An 18,854-nucleotide genomic window follows, 5' to 3' on the forward strand; every position below is an offset into this window, starting at 1 on the left:
TAATCTAGATGACTCTAAGTCTCGATCTAGATACATATTGAAAGTGGGAGCAATTAGCTAGAGTAGCTCCATGCAGAGCATTGTTGACATAGAAATTTGCGAAATACATGAGGATCTGAATGTGGCAGACCCGTTGACTAAGATTATCTCACAAGCAAAACATGATCACACCTTAGTGTTAATCACATAGCAATGTGAACTAGATTACTGAATCTAGTAAACCCTTTGGGTGTTGGTCACATCGCGATGTGAACTATGGGTGTTAATCACATGGTGATGTGAACTATTGCTGTTAAATCACATGGCGATGTGAACTAGATTATTGACTCTAGTGCAAGTGGGAGACTGAAGGAAATATGGCCTAGTGGCAATAATAAAGTTATTATTTATTTCCTTATATCATGATAAATGTTTATTATTCATGCTAGAATTGTATTAACCGGAAACATAATACATGTGTGAATACATAGACAAACAGAGTGTCACTAGTATGCCTCTACTTGACTAGCTCGTTAATCAAAGATGGTTATGTTTCCTGACCATGAACAATGAGTTGTTATTTGATTAACGAGGTCACATCATTAGTTGAATGATCTGATTGACATGACCCATTCCATTAGCTTAGCACCTGATCGTTTAGTATGTTGCTATTGCTTTCTTCATGACTTATACATGTTCCTATGACTATGAGATTATGCAACTCCCGTTTGCCGGAGGAACACTTTGGGTGCTACCAAACGTCACAATGTAACTGGGTGATTATAAAGGAGCATTACAGGTGTCTCCAAAGGTAGATGTTGGGTTGGCGTATTTCGAGATTAGGATTTGTCACTCCGATTGTCGGAGAGGTATCTCTGGGCCCTCTCGGTAATGCACATCACATAAGCCTTGCAAGCACTGCAACTAATATGTTAGTTGTGAGATGATGTATTACGGAACGAGTAAAGAGACTTGCCGGTAACGAGATTGAACTAGGTATTGGATACCGACGATCGAATCTCGGGCAAGTAACATACCGATGACAAAGGGAACAACGTATGTTGTTATGCGGTCTGACCGATAAAAGATCTTCGTAGAATATGTAGGAGCCAATATGGGCATCCAGGTCCCGCTATTGGTTATTGACCAGAGACGTGTCTCGGTCATGTCTACATTGTTCTCGAACCCGTAGGGTCCGCACGCTTAAGGTTACGATGACAGTTATATTATGAGTTTATGCATTTTGATGTACCGAAGGTTGTTCGGAGTCCCGGATGTGATCACGGACATGACGAGGAGTCTCGAAATGGTCGGGACATAAAGATTGATATATTGAAAGCCTATGTTTGGACATCGGAAGTGTTCCGGGTGAAATCGGGATTTTACCGGGTTACCGGGAGGTTACCGGAACCCCCCGGGAGCCATGTGGGCCATCATGGGCCTTAGTGGAAAAGAGAAGGGGCTGCCCTAGATGGGCTGCGCCCCCCCTTCCCCTAGTCCTATTAGGACTAGGAGAGGTGGCCGGCCCCCTCCTCCTTTTTTCCCCTCCGAGGAATCCTAGTTGGACTAGGATTGGAGGGGGAATCCTACTCCCAGAAGGAGTAGGACTCTCCTGTGCCTCCCCCCCTTGGCCGGCCAGCCTCCCCTCCTCTCCTCCTTTATATACTGAGGCAGGGGCACCTCTAAACACACAAGTTGACACAAGTTGATCCACGTGATCGATTCCTTAGCCGTGTGCGGTGCCCCCTGCCACCATATTCCTCGATAATACTGTAGCGGAGTTTAGGCGAAGCCCTGCTGCTGTAGTTCATCAAGATCGTCACCACGCCGTCGTGCTGACGAAACTCTTCCCCGACACTTTGCTGGATCGGAGTCCGGGGATCGTCATCGAGCTGAACGTGTGCTCGAACTCGGAGGTGCCGTAGTTTCGGTGCTTGATCGGTTGGATCGTGAAGACGTACGACTACTTCCTCTACGTCGTGTCATCGCTTCCGCAGTCGGTCTGCGTTGGGTACGTAGACAACACTCTCCTCTCGTTGCTATGCATCACATGATCCTGTGTGCGCGTAGGAAATTTTTTGAAATTACTACGAAACCCAACAGGAAGAGCAAAGAAGGATTCACCAGGGCTGTTGAACACGGAGGCGTGCAGACGAGAATCTCATCGAATCAGGTTGATGCAGCGGCCGTTGTTGGGGCAGAGGCAAAGGTCGACGGCGGCGGCTGTGCTCGAGCACTGAGGCGACGCGAGGTGGAAGAAAGACGAAGAGGCAAGGGGAGAAAAGGAAAGGGACCCTCGGCCCTATTTATAAGATGAAAGGATAAGCGATAGGTGCGGGAATCGAGGAGCCCAAAAAATGGATATGTGACAGAGTTGTTGCCTCGATTTTCGGAGGCTCGTTAATAAAAGGGAAGTATATGCGGTTTTAATAAGCAGTTGACGTCATGGCAGTTTATTACAATCTGGGAATATGACGGCATGGCAGTTTACAAGGTTCACATGAAGATGTTCAAGAAGGAATATTCTTAAGTCTGGAAGATTGACATGAATAGGTCAAATCAATCTGGGGCCTAATGTTGGGGATATAACTACCGAGTATAAACCGCCCAGGAGGGGTCGGGTTATACCTGTAATGACTCGTTCATACTCAAGCCCATGAAGACAAGGAGTGTGGCGCTTTACTTAAGAGGCTTAGAGGCCCAGGGCCCAAAGGCGGATTAGGGACCGTAGATGTAAACTGACAAATACTATGTAACTTATATTGTAAGATAGGAAAGGATAGAAACCGAGCCGGACATGTGTATGAGCTAGCGTCAGGATTTTGTAAACCGCCGGGCATCAACCTGTGTATATAAAGGGACAACCCGCTGGCGGTTCAGGGACAAGAAACAACAACTCGAGAGCCAGGTAAAGTGGATTCGCTCCCTGATCGTCGAGACCCTATCAATTCCACCACAACTGGATCGTAGGCTTTTACCTTCACCGCATGGGCTGAACCAGTATAAATTCCCCGTGTCCTTTGTCCGGTTTAACCCCTTTAAGCTAATCTCGTTGCAATGGCTCCACGACGAATTCCTCACACTAGGACATCTGATGTGATAATTCCACGACATTTCTAGAAGAACTGCAAGGTGTTCCACTTGACAGGGATGTCGAGTTCGTGATAGGTCTTGTTCCAGGAACTGTTCCAATCTGTAGGAGACCCTATAAGATGGCACCCCTAGAACTAGCTGAACTCAAGAAACAACTCGATGAGTCCTTGAAAAAGGGTTTCATCTGTCCTAGTTCTTCTCCATGGGCTTGTCCCATCCTCTTCGTCAAGAAGAAGGATGGCATGGATCGGATGGTTGTAGAATATCGACCCGTCAACTTGGTCACCATAAAGAACAAGTATCCGCTCCCCAGGATCAATGATCTATATGACCAGCTTGCTGGATCCTCAGTCTTTTCCAAGATGGATTTGAGGTTGGGCTACCATCAAATCAAAATCAAGAACAGGGACATTCCCAAAACGGCCTTTGTTACTCATTATGGCCAATACGAGTACACCGTCATGTCCTTCGGTTTAACCAATGCCCCAGCCACCTTCTCTCGGTTAATGAACTTGGTCTTCATGGAGTATTTGGATAAATTCGTCGTGGTATACCTCGATGATATACTCATCTACTCCAAGAATGAGGAAGAACATGCCGAGCATCTAAGGCTGGTATTGACGAAACTTCGAGAGCATCGCCTTTATGCCAAATTCTCTAAATGTGAATTTTTGTTGCCAGAAGTGACCTACCTAGGCCATGTAATCTCTGGTAAGGGTATTGATGTCAATCCCGAGTGAGTTCAGGCCATTCTTAATTGGACTCCACCCGAATCGGTCAAGCAGGTTAGGAGTTTCCTTGGCTTAGCGAGCTACTGCCACCGCTTTGTCGAGAACTTCTCCAAGGTTGCTAAACCTCTAACTGAACTCCTCAAGAAAGATAAAAAGTTTGAGTGGACCCCACAGTGTGAGTAAAGTTTTCAGGAACTGAAAAGACACCTGACATCTACTCCCGTACTGGTACCATCAGATTTCTCCAAGGACTTTGTTATCTACTGCGACGCCTCGCGACAAGATCGTCATGTAATTGCCTATGCTTCATGACAGCTGCATCCACACGAGGAAAACTAACCTACACATGATCTAGAGCTTGCAGCTGTAGTCCATGCACTCAAAACCTGGCGACATTACCTTCTCGGTAATCGTTGTGAAATCTTCACCGATCACCAAAATCTAAAATACATATTCACCCAACCGGATCAGAATCTCAGGAAATACGTTGGGTCAAGTTGATCACAGATTACGACTTAGGAATAACTTACACCCCGGGAAAAGCCAATGTCATGGCTAACACGCTAAGTCATAAATCTTATTGTAACAACCTGATGTTACAACAAAGTCAACCACTTCTCCATGAGGAATTTCGGAAGCTTAACCTTCACATTGTTCCTTAAGGATTCCTATCTACCTTGGTGCCGAAACCTACCCTTACGTATCAGATCATAACCGCTCAGCAGTATGATAGGGGAATATCTCGGATCAAGGAGAACATTCCTAGTGGAGCTGCTAAATGTTTATCTGTGAATGATCAAGGTGTTGTCTTCTTCGAGAACTACTTAGTGGTTCCCAAGAAACAAGAGCTACAACAATTGATCCTTAAGGAAGCTCATGAATCTCCTCTCACCATTCATCCCGGTAGTACTAAAATGTATCAAGACCTACGCCAGACGTTTTGGTGGACTAGGATGAAGAGAGAAATTTCTCAATATATTGCTAGTTATAACGTCTGACATCGTGTTAAGTCAGAGCATCAAGGGCCTGCTGGCACCCTTCAACCTTTCGCTATTGCTGAACGGAAATGGGATAAAATCGGTATAGATTTCATCACCGGCTTTACCAGGACCAAGAGAGGGAATAATGCTATCTTCATCATCGTCAATTGTCTTTCCAAAGTAGCCCATTTCCTACCTATTCAAGAGAGTATAACTGCCAGCCAGCTAGCAGATTTGTATATAGGGATGAAAACGGAGCGAAAACGGACGGAACTGAGTGCTACCACATTTGTTTTCATATTCTTTTGCAAAAGCGGAAACAAATACAAAAACCACGAAAATGAATACGGAAACAAATACTACCGAAAACAGACACATAGCAAATATAGAGCGGACACAGAAACAGAAGTGGTCGTTGGCCGTAACATAAAACCCCCTTGAATCATTGAGAAATACACACAAAAACAAATAAGTTTAATGAATTGTTAACATGGGTACAAATTAATATGTTTATTTCGGCAAATTAGTGTAGTACTCTACTAGTAATGGACAATTTTGTATTGGGAAGTTGAGTACATGTGCGGTAGTAGAGGTTGGGCCTCAAATGATCTTGGTTGGGCTACAAAACGGCGAGATGGCTATAGTAAAAATGGAAATTCCATATTCACGGAAACAGAAAATTTCGTTTCCACATCAATTTCACCGGGAAACACCATTCTGTTTTTGTTTTTGTTTCCGCATAAAAAATTCTATTTTCACTTCCGTTTTGCAAATTTTCATTTCTGTTTTCATATTTCCTCTCCGTTTCCATTTTTCCTTCGGAAAAATGGAAAGTTTCCACTCCATTTTCATCCCTATTTGTATATCTCTTGAATAGTGTCTCTTCATAGTGTTCCATTGGAGATTAACTGAGATCATGGAAGTCTCTTCACCTCTCGATTTTGGGAAAGTTCCCAAAATGCTATGGAAACTTGTCTCTCCTTTAGCACCGCCTTCTACCCTCAATCAAGTTGTCAAGTAGAGCGCGTCAATCAAATTCTAGAAGATATGCTCCGAGCTTGTGTTATATCATTCGAAATGGATTGGGAGAAATGCCTTCCATTTGCCAAATTTGCTTATAACAATAGCTAGCAATCTAGCTTGGGCAAAGATCCTTTTGAAGTTCTCTATGGACGAAGGTGTCGAACGCCTCTTAACTAGTCAGAAACCGGGGAAAGACAATTCTTTGGCCCGGATATGATCTAGGAAGCAGAAGAGCAAGTTCGCATTGTTCGTAAGAAATTGAAAACAACCCAATCTCATCAAAAGATCCAGTATGATCATAAACATAAGGTCATGACTTTTGAAGTCAACGAGAATGCTTACCTTCGGGTTACTCCTCTGAAGGGAGCCCATCATTTCGGTATCAAGGGCAAATTGGCTCCTCGCTACATTGGTCCCTTTCACATTCTTGCAAACGAGGAGAAGTTGCCTACCAATTGGAACTACCTCCGCATCTTTCCAGAGTTCATGATGTCTTCCATGTTTCCCACCTCAGGCGTTGCTTCTCGGATCCTATCCGTGGAGTGGACCACGAAACGCTTGATATCCAAGATGTTCTCACATATCAGGAATGTCCCATTCGTATCCTTGATCAAGCCGAGCATACCACTCGACGACATAACATCAAGTTTATCAAGGTTCAATGGTCACACCATTCCGAGAAAGAAGCTAGTTGGGAAAGGGAGGATCGTCTTCGACTTGAGTACCCCACTTTCTTTTCGGCGGATCCTAAATCTCGGGACGAGATTTTTCTGAGTGGGGGTGAGTTGTCAGAACCCTAGTCAGTGCATGCATTAGAGTGTTTGCATCATATTTAAATTTCTCAGAAAGTTGAAATGGGGATGGCAGAAACCCCTAACACCAATTAATTCAACTAGGGTTACTAAAATACATTTTCAATGAACCTGAAATGCCCTTCAAAAATGTTCATCATCTTTTCCTTGGTCTAGAGCCACTGACAAAAATGGTTCACATTTTTCTAGGACAACTTCGGGTCACTGAATTAAATCATATCCCATTTACATTTGGGCATTTAAAGTTTATATAATATTTTAAGTGTCCAAATATTCATGAACTGAAATGTTTGTTGTTGGAAATAATCCAAACGGTGGCCTCAAGAAGTTTCATGATTTTTGAGGTTGTTTTGGTATTTTTAATAAAGCTCTAAAGTCACAGAAAAATAGAAAACAGAAAATAAAAGGGAAAGTGGACTTACCTGGCAAACTTACCTGGCAGCCCACCTGGTGGCCCAGCACTGTGCTGGCCCATGCCAACCAGCTACTTCCTACCGCCAGGTAGGCAGGGAGCTGCGCAGCCGCACGTCCGAGCTTGCCACACCACCTTCTAGCTTGCCTACCTCACCCTGGACACCGTTTCGCCGCGTGGATGGCCCCTTCTCCCCGCCCCAACCTTGCCGACACCCCATTCGCCCCCTGCACCTCTCCTTCGCTTTCCCCCACCATGGCTGACGCCACCGCAACCGCGCCGTCATCGTCACTGCAGCCACCGTTGCCTTCCCGTCACCTCGCCATGTCTAGGAGTTCCGCCACCGTCCACTCCGACGAGTAGACTGAGCCCCGAGCACTCGCTCGCCTTGAAGCCACTGCACCGACCTCGCTTCGCCTCGCCATCACCGGAGATCCACTTTGCCACACCGCTTGCTCTAGCTCGTCCCCGACCCCGCTGACCCTTCTGCCATGACTGCCGTGAGCTCCTGCCTCTCCTCCCCCTCTTCATTCTCGCTGCTGTTCACCGTAGCGACTGCATGGAGCACACCCACGTGTCGCCGCCTGAGCTCGCCGCCGACGTGGCTCCGGCCATGCAATGGCTTGGCCACCGTGTCCAACGCACTCACCACACCACGTAGAGGCCGTAGGAGCTAACCCCGCACCTCCCCGTCCATCGTAGCATCAATTTCGTGGTCGCCCGAACTTTGGCAGCCGCCAAACTCGTCGTCAGCGTTGTTTCGGGTGACCTCGAGCCCAACCACCACCACAAGACGCGGTTCGTCTCAGGCTTCACATAGGTGGCCTCCGCCATCCGCTTGGTCGCCGAAGTGTGAAACCCGCACCCTCCGCCGCATTCGGTCGTCGCTGGCGGCTAAATGCCGGCAATTTGACCCAGTTGACCAAGGATTTGACCCCCCTGGGTCACTGACATGTGGGCCCCACCCTTTGGTCAAACCTAGCTCGCACTAAACTAACCCTAATTAGTTAGTTAGCTAACGGTGTCACTGACAAGTGGGTCCCTCTTGTCAGGGTTGACCTAGACCACACAGTTGACCTGCTGACGCAATGTTGACGCAGTAATAGGCTTCTTTTGGATTTATTCTTATTCAGGAAATTCCAGAATTTGTTGCTAACTTCAAAAAATCATAGAAATTAATTTGTAACTCCAAATGCAAAGATTTATATTTGAAAAATGATCAGAAAAATCCAATTTATCCATCTGTACTGGTTCATGCATGTTAAAGCAAGTTAACCTTGATGTATAGTTCAAAATATGATAAAGCACTATTTAAGTTCATAATTTGAGTTTGGGGTTGAACCTTTGGTCCAAAATGGCTCAAACCCATCTGGTTGTAGTTGCATTAGCCCAACACACTCATTTTGCCATGTCATATGAATGCACCATATTGTTGCATATCATCGTGTATTGGTTGTGTTACTGGTGTGTCTCTGCGGTAGGTTCTGCTCCTGAGGATTTCCGTGAACCGTGAATATCCAAGTGAAGGACAGTACCCATCTACCGATCTACCAGGCAAGCAACCATCATTTGATCATATCGAGAAATCCCATGTTCTCGCTCCTACTCTCATTTACTGCATTTAAGACAACAACATTTCAAACTACCGAGTGATGCGGTAGTTGAACCCATTTCCTCTGCATGACCTGTCTTTACAACAATAACTAGATGAAACCCACTAGCATGTGTAGGAGTTGATTGAGCCATGTTTGTGTTTCCTACCTTTCTAAGTCTATTATGCTTAGAGTCGTGTCAGGTCTGGTTCATCTGGGTGATGGGATAGAGTGAAATGGTTATGTCGGTGATCAGAGTGAAGTGTTGAACACGATTTGGTAGAGGTATCGATGAGAGGCCATGTAGGAGTACATGGTGGGTTGTTTCATTGGAACTGTCCCTAAGAACTGAGATCTGTATGTGTGATTTAAGATCAGCTACTACAATGCATTGGGATCCTTAATTGACCCTCTCAGCTTATTAACCGCCCTTGTCCTCTGTCCAGGAGTTGCAAGTAGTTTCTGGTGTTTGTAATATATTGGAGGCCATGCACAGTGTCAACCCTCGGAGTGGGCTGTGATGCGGCAGGTACGTGGCCCGGTGTACCGAGGCGCCCGTTTGGTGTCTCGGGAACCCTGTACACATCATTCGGGGCCGTATGTGGAAACCTCGGCCGGACTCCCTATGGATGGAACCTGAATAGAGATAAACCGGGACTAGGGATTTGTGTGGTTAGTCAGGTTGTGGTCTACACCCACGTCGGATTTTGCTTGAAGTCTGCCAAGCACATGTCGTGTGCAGACGCTAAGTGGTGGAAACATGTGTGAAGAAGTACACCCTTGTAGGGTTAACATCATCTATTCGAATAGTCATGTCGATGGTAAAGGACCACTTGGTTGCCTATACAATTCATAGACAAGTAAATGGAAACTACTAAAAGCCTCAAGACAAGTGTGAGTATCGTGAAAGGCCCTTCCGTAGGATGACGGAAGAGGATCCACGGTAGTGTATTGTTGTGGTGAGTAGTGGACTCGTGTGCGCAAAACATTTACAAGTTGTTGTCTTGTAGGATGGTATAGCCAAGAGTCAAAGCTAGCTTGCTGCTATAACCTCCACTATCCCTTTGTTGATAATGTGCATGTATGTAGGATTTGATGTAAGTCTTGCTGAGTACCTTTGTACTCATGTTTGCTTAATTACTGTTGCAGAAGAGAATGCTGCCCCTTCTGAAGGGTTTTATGTAGACCTCGACGTTGACGAGTAGCTTGATGCCCAGTGGTGACCCTGAGCATATGAAGGGCCTTTGTAGATAGATGGGCTTTATCAAGCCATTTGCTTTCTAGTTGTCTGTACTCAGACAAGTTTGCTTCCGCATGTGCTTGTATTCTTGTATGACTTGAATGTCGGGTCGTGTGACCCCTATTTGTATGAATGATATGTATGGCTCTCTGGAGCCTTTTAAATAAAGTACTTGAGTTGTAGAGTTATGTTGTGATGCCATGTTGTATTTGCACATATCGAGCATATTGTGTGTATGATTTGAAATGCTTGGTATGTGTGGGATCCGACAACCTAGTTGTTTATCCTTGGTAGCCTCTCTTACCAGGAAATGTCTCCTAGTGCTTCCACTGAGCATTAGTAGCTTGTTACTGCTCCCGAACACTTAGGCTGGCCGGCATGTGTCCTTCTTTGTTCTCATGTCTGTCCCTTCGGGGAAATGTCACGTGTTGTTCCTTTAAGTCCATGTAGCTTGCTACGACTTGGGTTCATATGTTGTTGATCGACACATCGTTGTTGGGTCATGTATGCCTGTCCCTGTAAGTTAGCGCCACTTTAGGTTCACAACTAGTCATGTCAGCCCGGGTTGTTTGTCATATGGATGCTAGCGACATTATCATATACGTGATCCAAAAGGCGCAAACGGTCCCATGCCAGGTAAGGTGGCACCTGTGGGAATACCGTGCGTGAGGCCGCAAAGTGATATGATGTGTTACATGCTAGATGAATACCGTGCGCGAGACTGCAAAGTGATATGATGTGTTACATGCTAGAGGTCCTGACAGTCCTATTCATCGAGAGCCAACCAGCTTGGACTAAAGAGCTGAAACGGGGTCGTGTTCATCGACTCGGGGTCTGGCATACCGCAAAACAGAGGAAATGGAGTTCTCTTCAACTGCCTACGGTCGAAATGGGGTCCTATTCATCAGGAGGAGTGTGGCGTACTACAAAACAGAGGAAACATACTTCTCTCCAACCACCTATGGTAGAAATGGGGTCTTGTTCATCGGCAGGGGTCTGGCATACTTGTTAGTGCAATATCTGTCTACCTTTGTTTTGGAGATTGTTGACAGAAACACGTATGGACTGATTTGTTTGCTAGTGCATATAAAGAGATAGTCCATACAGAACCAAAGAGAATGTTGTCTCCGGTGCAAAGTTTGAGGAACTTCACCGATGTATATCTGCGTTGCAGAGAAGAATGGGCTATAATTGTTGAAGTCATATAGACGAGAAGATTAATGTGAAGGAATTAACCCCTCGAAAATTTACTGCTAAAGCGAAGCATATGTTTAGGTATGGTCGTCCGAAGGGATTGACTATAGCGAATTGAAGTCGAAGACAAAGTGAAGACGTAGTATTCATTTTGTTGTTCTTCTCTCATTTATTCGAGTCATAGGACCTCCGTACTATTAAGAGGGGTATAGGTTCTCGAGCTTAGATCCGATGTGATGCTTAACCCAAAACCTATGAAAGATGCGAGAGATATCTCTTTTTGCTCTGAATGATTACCTAGCAGTAGTAGACGTTGTTCTTCATGATGCAAGATATATCTTTTAGACTGAGGAGTGAGCATTACTTGCTCCGCAAGTGTTGTGCTCAAATTCCGACCGTTGGACTCGTGTCATTCAGTCATTGGCAGATCCTCGTGTCTAATTTGGTCATTTTCGATCAGGGAAGGCCGCGGCTATAAATAGCCACCCCGCTCCAACATTGTCCCTTGGCTGCTCCGCTTGAGATTTCTGAGAAGATTGATTTGAGTAACCCCTCTCCAAGTGATTTGAGTTTAGGATCCACCAAGAGAAAAATCAAGAGCCCAAACATAGACAGTGGTTTAGCATCACAGTGGTTCTGAGTTAGAGTTCTTGTACCTATTACTCTTGAGAGTTGCACACTCTCTAGATGGATAGGTTTGCGCTCGAGTGTTGAAGAGTTGTTGTCTTCACCGAGCTAGATCTTCAGTAACCAAGAGTGATTGTGGTTCACGAAGGTCGACCAAAGGTTTGGAGATCGCCGACAAGGATTCACCTCGACTGAAATCAACTAGAGTCTGATTAGCTTTGAGTTGAAGGAGAATAGGGTGAAGAGAGTTTATCTTCCATGTTAAGTCACAGCCCCTTCAACCAGACGTAGCCCTTTGGTAGAAGGGTGTCATGGGAAAACACGACCACCTATGAGGCCATCGGACCCTTGTGGTTCGGCAAGGTGGAAGGGTGCATTGCACAAAGATTGGAGAGTGTAGAGCAGCATGACAACATAGACATGTGCAGTTTTTACCCAGGTTTGAGCCTCGGCAAGGCGTAAAACCCTACTCCTGCTTTTGGTCGATTGATGTATGCACGGTGTGGAAACGCAGCACTCTTGGCGGCAAGGTTGCCTCGGGACGAGAGCAGCTACGCGCTTATCAGTTTGCAGAGTTTGAATGCTTTCTAAGGTAGCCTTGGCCCTCCTTTTGTAGGTCAAGGGGTTACCACGATGGTGAAATAGTCATTATCCTATGATTAGATAGCCACAGTGCTATCATACCTAACTCTGCAGACAGGACAAGGCACATTAAATGCGCCGCCTAGTGTCACATCATGGGTGCAGCCCGACAAGCCTTACCATGCCATTAAGCCACCTTCTCGCCTGCCTGCATGACACATCCCTAGACGAGTGTCATTTGGAGGTGATTTCCTTTAGAAACCGGTACCATGTGACAAGTAATAGCCACTTAATCACTTGGGGGCTCGACACCGCACCGATAGGTGACTAGCATTGCTGTGAGGTGGAGCGGTGGAGCCATGGCAGGATAAGGTGCCCTTGGCGTCCTCGGGAAGCCTGCCGAGGCGGTCTTGAGACTTGTATTCGGGGTAACCTCGACCAAGCGAGGCTTGCCTGCCCGGTAAGGGTGGGTTTTCCTTGGTGACGTCTTGCTCTTTGGTTGGCCTTGGTGTTCTTGATCCGGTTGAAGTGGGGGAGAGGAAAACGAGAGGCAAATGGCAAATAAAGTAATGCGAGGGAGATGAGTTTGTGATGGGTATTTGGTATGTCTTGACTTGAGCGAAGACCTCCCCGGCAATGGTGCTAGAAATCCTTCTTGCTACCTCCTGAGAACTGCGTTGGTTTTCCCTTGAAAAGGAAAGGGTGATGCAGCAAAGTAGCATAAGTATTTCCCTTAGTTTTTGAGAACCAAGGTATCAATCCAGTAGGAGGCTCCTCAAAAGTCCCACGCACCTACACAAACAAACAAGAACCTCGCAACCAACGCGATAAAGGGGTTGTCAATCCCTTCACGGTAACTTGCAAAAGTGAGATCTGATAGAGATAATAAGGTAAGATAAATATTTTTGGTATTTTTATGATATAGATTGGAAAGTAAAGATGCAAATAAAAGTAGATGGGAAACTAATATGATAAAAGATAGACCCGGGGGCCATAGGTTTCACTAGTGGCTTCTCTCAAGATAGCATAAGTATTACGGTGGGTGAACAAATTACTGTCGAGCAATTGATAGAAAAGTGCATAGTTATGAGAATATCTAGGCATGATCATGTATATAGGCATCACGTCCATGACAAGTAGATCGAAACGATTCTGCATCTACTACTATTACTCCACACATCGGCCGACTCCTGCCTGCATCTAGAGTATTAAGTTCATGAAGAACAGAGTAACACATTAAGAAAGATGACATGATGTAGAGGGATAAACTCATGCAATATGATATAAACCCCATCTTTTTATCCTCGATGGCAATAATACAATATGTGCCTTGCCGCCCCTGCTGTCACTGGGAAAGGACACCGCAAGATTGAACCCAAAGCTAAGCACTTCTCCCATTGCAAAAAAGATCAATCTAGTAGGCCAAACCAAACTAATAATTCGAAGAGACTTGCAAAGATAACTAATCACACATAAAAGAATTCAGAGGAGATTCAAATATTTCTCATAGATAAACTTGATCATAAACCCACAATTCATTGGATCTTGACAAACACACCGCAAAAAGAGTTACATCAAATAGATCTCCAAGAAGATCGAGGAGAACTTTTTATTGAGATTCAAAGAGAGAGAAGAAGCCATCTAGCTAATACCTATGGACCCGAAGGTCTGTGGTAAACTACTCACAACTCATTGGAGAGGCCTTGGAGATGATGTAGAGGCCGTCCATGGTCGATTCACCCTTCGGTGGAGCACCGGTGAAGGCTCCAAGATGGGATCTCGCGGATATAGAAGGTTGCAGCGGTGGAAATAGTTTTTCGTGGTGCTCCTGGATGTTTTCGGGGTACGTGGATATATATAGGAGGAAGAAGTATGTCAGTTGAGCCACGAGGGGCCCATGAGGGTGGGGGCGCGCCTACCCCCTTAGTGCGCGCCGGGTACCCTCGTGGCCGCCTCGTTTGCTGCTTGACGTCCACTCCAAGTCTCCTGGATTGTGTTTGTTCCAAAAAGATCGCTCCCGAAGGGTTTCATTCCGTTTGGACTTCGTTTGATATTCCTTTTCTTCGAAACACTGAAATAGGCAAAAAAAACAGCAATTTGGGTTGGGCCTCCGGTTAGTAGGTTAGTCCCAAAAATGATACAAAAGTGTAAAGTAAAGCCCATAAACATCCAAAATGGGTAATATAATAGCATGGAACAATAAAAAATTATAGATACATTGGAGACGTATCAATCAGTTTCTGGTTTTTCCGCATGCCTCATGATGCCAATCGTAGGGGGGCCATCTCTGTAATGGCCCATGAATGACTTTAACACACGGGGGAGTAACTGCCAATACACTCATCCCACCACGCCCTTATCCCTTGCCACATATGCTGCATGCATTGAGTGGGGTAGGTAACGGATGCGCGTGGTGCGGAGGAGTGTGCCATAGCAGGGGCCTGGTCTTCTTAGATGGGTGGAGAAGGGCAGTAATCAGATCCGGCCATCGGTGGTAGCTTGGACGGGTTGGATCAGGAAGAACCCCTTAGGGGCGGGGGTAAAGGATCAACACCCCAGACCCGACTTACCTATAAAAGAGGGGGCGAGGATGGAGCAGAGGTGTCCATCCACGTGCCTCTCCTTTTTTTATTCCTTGCCTTTTCCTTTGTTATGTTGAGGGGGAGAGGCCGGGTCCGACCCTCAGGCTCTAGCTTGGAATTGATGATGTTGAACGCTCATGTTGGCACTTGGGGAGTGAGTATGGTCCGGGGCCATAGGAGATGCAGCGGTCGGAGGTGTGGGCGTCGAACTGTCCATAGTGTGGGAAGCGTTACACCCCTCTTAGATGGTGAGGCGCCCGTCTCTCCCACACGAGCTGGGCGCTTGGTGGGAAGCGTGTGGCTTGGCCATAAGTCGCCGAGGTTCACCCACCTGACGGCGAGGTTCTTGGGGCTTCCGTCGCCTACATGGGGTGCAGTGCTCGAGATTTTTGGTAATCCCAGCACTACTCCTTCCGGTGGGGTCGGGCGAACATTGAAGATGGCGATACCTTCCTGCCCTCCAAGGTGGGGAGCGGTGCTCCTTGCATGCCTTGGACACCGCTGTCGCCTACTATCTCTCTGGGTGAGGTGACGGCTCGAAGGGCCGGCATCCTCCTGGAGCGGTGGTGATGAAGAAAGTATGAGGGCAGATGGAGAAGGCGGGTGGCAGGCTGTCAGGTCGGAGTACGATGGCACCGATGCCTTCGTCTCGTACTGCCGACCTGCTGCCTCATCTTTCCGCTTTTCCCATTCCTCCCCGGCCCCATCATCACCGTCCTGTCCAGACGTTGTCGGGGAAGGGGTCGCTCTCTTGGCGCCTTCGTCTCCTCCAGCAGTCTTCCAGCTAAGCTCCGGCGGTTCTCCCCGCTAGTGCTTGTGCCGAGACTTCTTGTTGGTCCTGAGGGTGGTGACCAAGGCACCGTCGAGCTGCTCCCTCCCCCCCCCCTCTCCTTTGCAGCCTCGCCACTCCCAATCTTATCAGGTTGCGCTCGGCAAGCCCTGATGGGATCGGGTTGGGCTTCTGCTTAGGCACTCCTTTTGTCCTATCCACCTCCTACCACAGTGCCTAGGAGGAGAGGGACAAGAAAGGGATTACGGGGCACTTATGTTTTTTCAATCTAAAATGTATAGGCATCTGCCAAACTTTAGTCTAAATAACGTAAACTTCTTTACCCATGTTTGTGTTCTATATGATCTGTACTTGCTTATTAGCATATTAATGAAAAAGACAAGCCTTGTCGGGTACTTGTGCATGTATAGTGTCCATGTAGAGGTGAGGTGCCTCTATACATTCAAGTAAACAAGTTTCCCCCGGTAATCTATCATGTCGGTGCCTTTAGTTTGCTGTCGCGGGTAAAGCCTGCAGGGCATAAAACTATAAAGAAGGGCCAGCACGTTGTTAAACCCTCTTCATCAAAGTCCACTGCGACCACCTTGCTCGAAACATAGTTTGGGACAAAGGATGGGAGCACCTATGTTTTGAAGGTGACGAGGTTTTCATATGCACAAGTTTTCACTTTACAAAACAAGCATGGAAAAGAAGGAACTTATCTATTTGGCTTGCTAGGGACCGACATGTAGGCTTGTCACCACTTCTTCTCTTCGGGACCAAGTCCACGGCAAGAACCCTGTAGCTTAGTCCAGATGAAAACAGAGCTACATGCGACCTTATCTACATGAACATGCTATGCTCATGATATTCTTATGCATGCATGCAACTTTTTCAGCACCCCAGTGCTTCATTTATTTATATGGTGCTCAGGGTCTGTGCCTGGCTTTGTACAAGGGGTTACATGCAACATCGGAAAGGCTTGTACAAAAGGGTGGCTGTCGGGTAGGGCCCCACAGCTGCGCCTTATGGGTAGAACTTACGAAGATGCTCAATATTCCATGGTTTTTACAATTGAATGCCATCTCTGGTCTCTAGATGGACTGCGCCAGGTCTGGTGACTCGTACTACCCGGTAAGGGCCTTCCCACCTTGGTTTCAACTTGTTTGCACCCTTGGCGGACTGAACACGCCTAAGGACAAGGTCACCTTCCCCAAAGCTTTGGGCATGAACCCTGCAGCTGTGATAGCGACGTAGGGCTTGCTGGTAGCGTGCAGCATGCGTAGTAGCCCCGGAGATGGTTCTCCTCAAGTAGCACAGCATCGGCATGCTGGTTTTGTTCCTGCACTACTTCATCATAGGCAAGCACTCGAGATGATCCGAACATGAGTTCCATGGGGATCACTGCTTCTGCCCCATAGAGTAGGGAGAAGGGAGTCTGGCCCGTAGCTCGATTTGGTGTCGTACAGAGGGAGCAAAGAACCACCGGCAGATCGTTGATCCATCTCCTGCCACACTTCTGCAGCTTATCAAATGTTCTTGTCTTGACGCCTCACAGCACTTTGGCGTTTGCCCACTCAGCTTGTCCATTGCTTCTGGGATGGGCAACAGAGGGAAATGAAATCTTGCTTCCTAGGGCATGAACATATTGCAAGAAGGCGCGACTTGTGAATTGGGTGTCGTTGTCAGTGATGACTCTGGCGGGTACTCCGAAACGGCACACCAATCCTTTAAAGAACTTGATAGTTGACCATGCAGTCACCTTCCTCACGGGCTCCACTCCCAGCCACTTTGTAAACTTGTTGATTGTGACGAACAAGTATTCAAAGCCCCTGGTAGCACGGGGGAAGGGGCCCAAGATGTCGAGCCCCTAGACCGAAAATGGCCATGACAAGGGATCGTTTGAAGAGCTTGAGCGGGCTGATGGATATTCTTGGAGTGGAACTGGCAGGCTTCACACTTAGTGACTAGCTCGATTGCATCTTGGAGGGATGTGGGCCAGTAGAAACCTTGCCGGAAAGCTTTTCCAACCAGGGTCCTCGATCCAATGTGGGAGCCACACATACCCTTTTGTATCTCTGCCAATAGTTCCTTTCCTTCTTCCCAGCAAACACACATCAATAACAAATTCACACTGTTAGGCCTTCTTCTCTATAGTGTGTCGTCCCACGAACTGATACATACTGGCCCTCTGGGCTACTCTTTCAGCTTCTTCTTGCTCTTCGGGAAGTTCTCTTGTTTAGAGGAAATGAACTATGTGTCGCGCCAAAGTTGGAGCCTGAGGCTCGACAATAAGGACTAGCGCCATCTCCTCATTGATGGGGGCGCATGCCTCGACCGCAAAGTCTAGTAGTTTGGCGGGAGGGTGCAGCTCACCGAATGAAGGGGAGTTGTTCCCACCAAGCTCTCTGTCGGGGGATTCGAGAAGCTCTGCCGGGAGATGCTTGCTGGAGTCCAGTTTCCTCCTCTTGCTGGCCATTGTTGCCGGGGATTCGGAGGGTTGAGTCAGATGGAGAACAAAAGTCCCTGGTTCCACAGGGAGTTTTTGCGCAGCGCACTTTGATAGATGATCAACAATATTGTTTTCCGCATGTGGTACATGCTCTGTTTGTAGTCCATCAAAGCGCTCCTCCAACTTCCTCACTTCCTCTACGTATGCCTCCATCAATGGGCTTTGATGACCCTTGTTTACTTGCCTTACCACCAGTTGTGAATCTCCGTGAATGATCAACTTCTTGATTCCCAGTTCTATTGCGATCCTAAGCCCAGCAAGGAGTCCTTCATACTCTGCAGTGTTGTTGGTAGCCTTCTCCCGAGGGAAATGCATTTGAACCTCATACTTGAGGTGCTCCTCAGTGGGAGCAACGAGAAGCATGCCAGCTCCTGCACCCTGTAGGCAGAAAGCAGCATCAAAATACATGTTCCATTCTTGGGGTGCTTCCTTGCTGGGGATGACTGTCTCCAGTGATTCCTCATCAGGGTTAAGTGTCCATTCTGCAGTAAACTCTACCAGTTCCCCGCTCTGGATGGTTGATGTGCTCTCAAACTTCAAACCAAAGCTTGACAATTCCAAAGCACACTCCACTATCGTACCAGTGGCCTCGGGGTACCTCAGTATGTGTTGCAAGGTGAGGGAGTCCTGGACTAAGGGGTCCTCAGACAGCCGAACTATATACTTGGGCCAGACTGTTGGACTATGACAATACAAGATAGAAGACGTCGTCCCGTGTCCGTATGG

The sequence above is a fragment of the Triticum aestivum genome, chromosome 6B (genome assembly GCF_018294505.1).
Source record: "Triticum aestivum cultivar Chinese Spring chromosome 6B, IWGSC CS RefSeq v2.1, whole genome shotgun sequence".
Classification (NCBI taxonomy): domain Eukaryota; kingdom Viridiplantae; phylum Streptophyta; class Magnoliopsida; order Poales; family Poaceae; genus Triticum; species Triticum aestivum.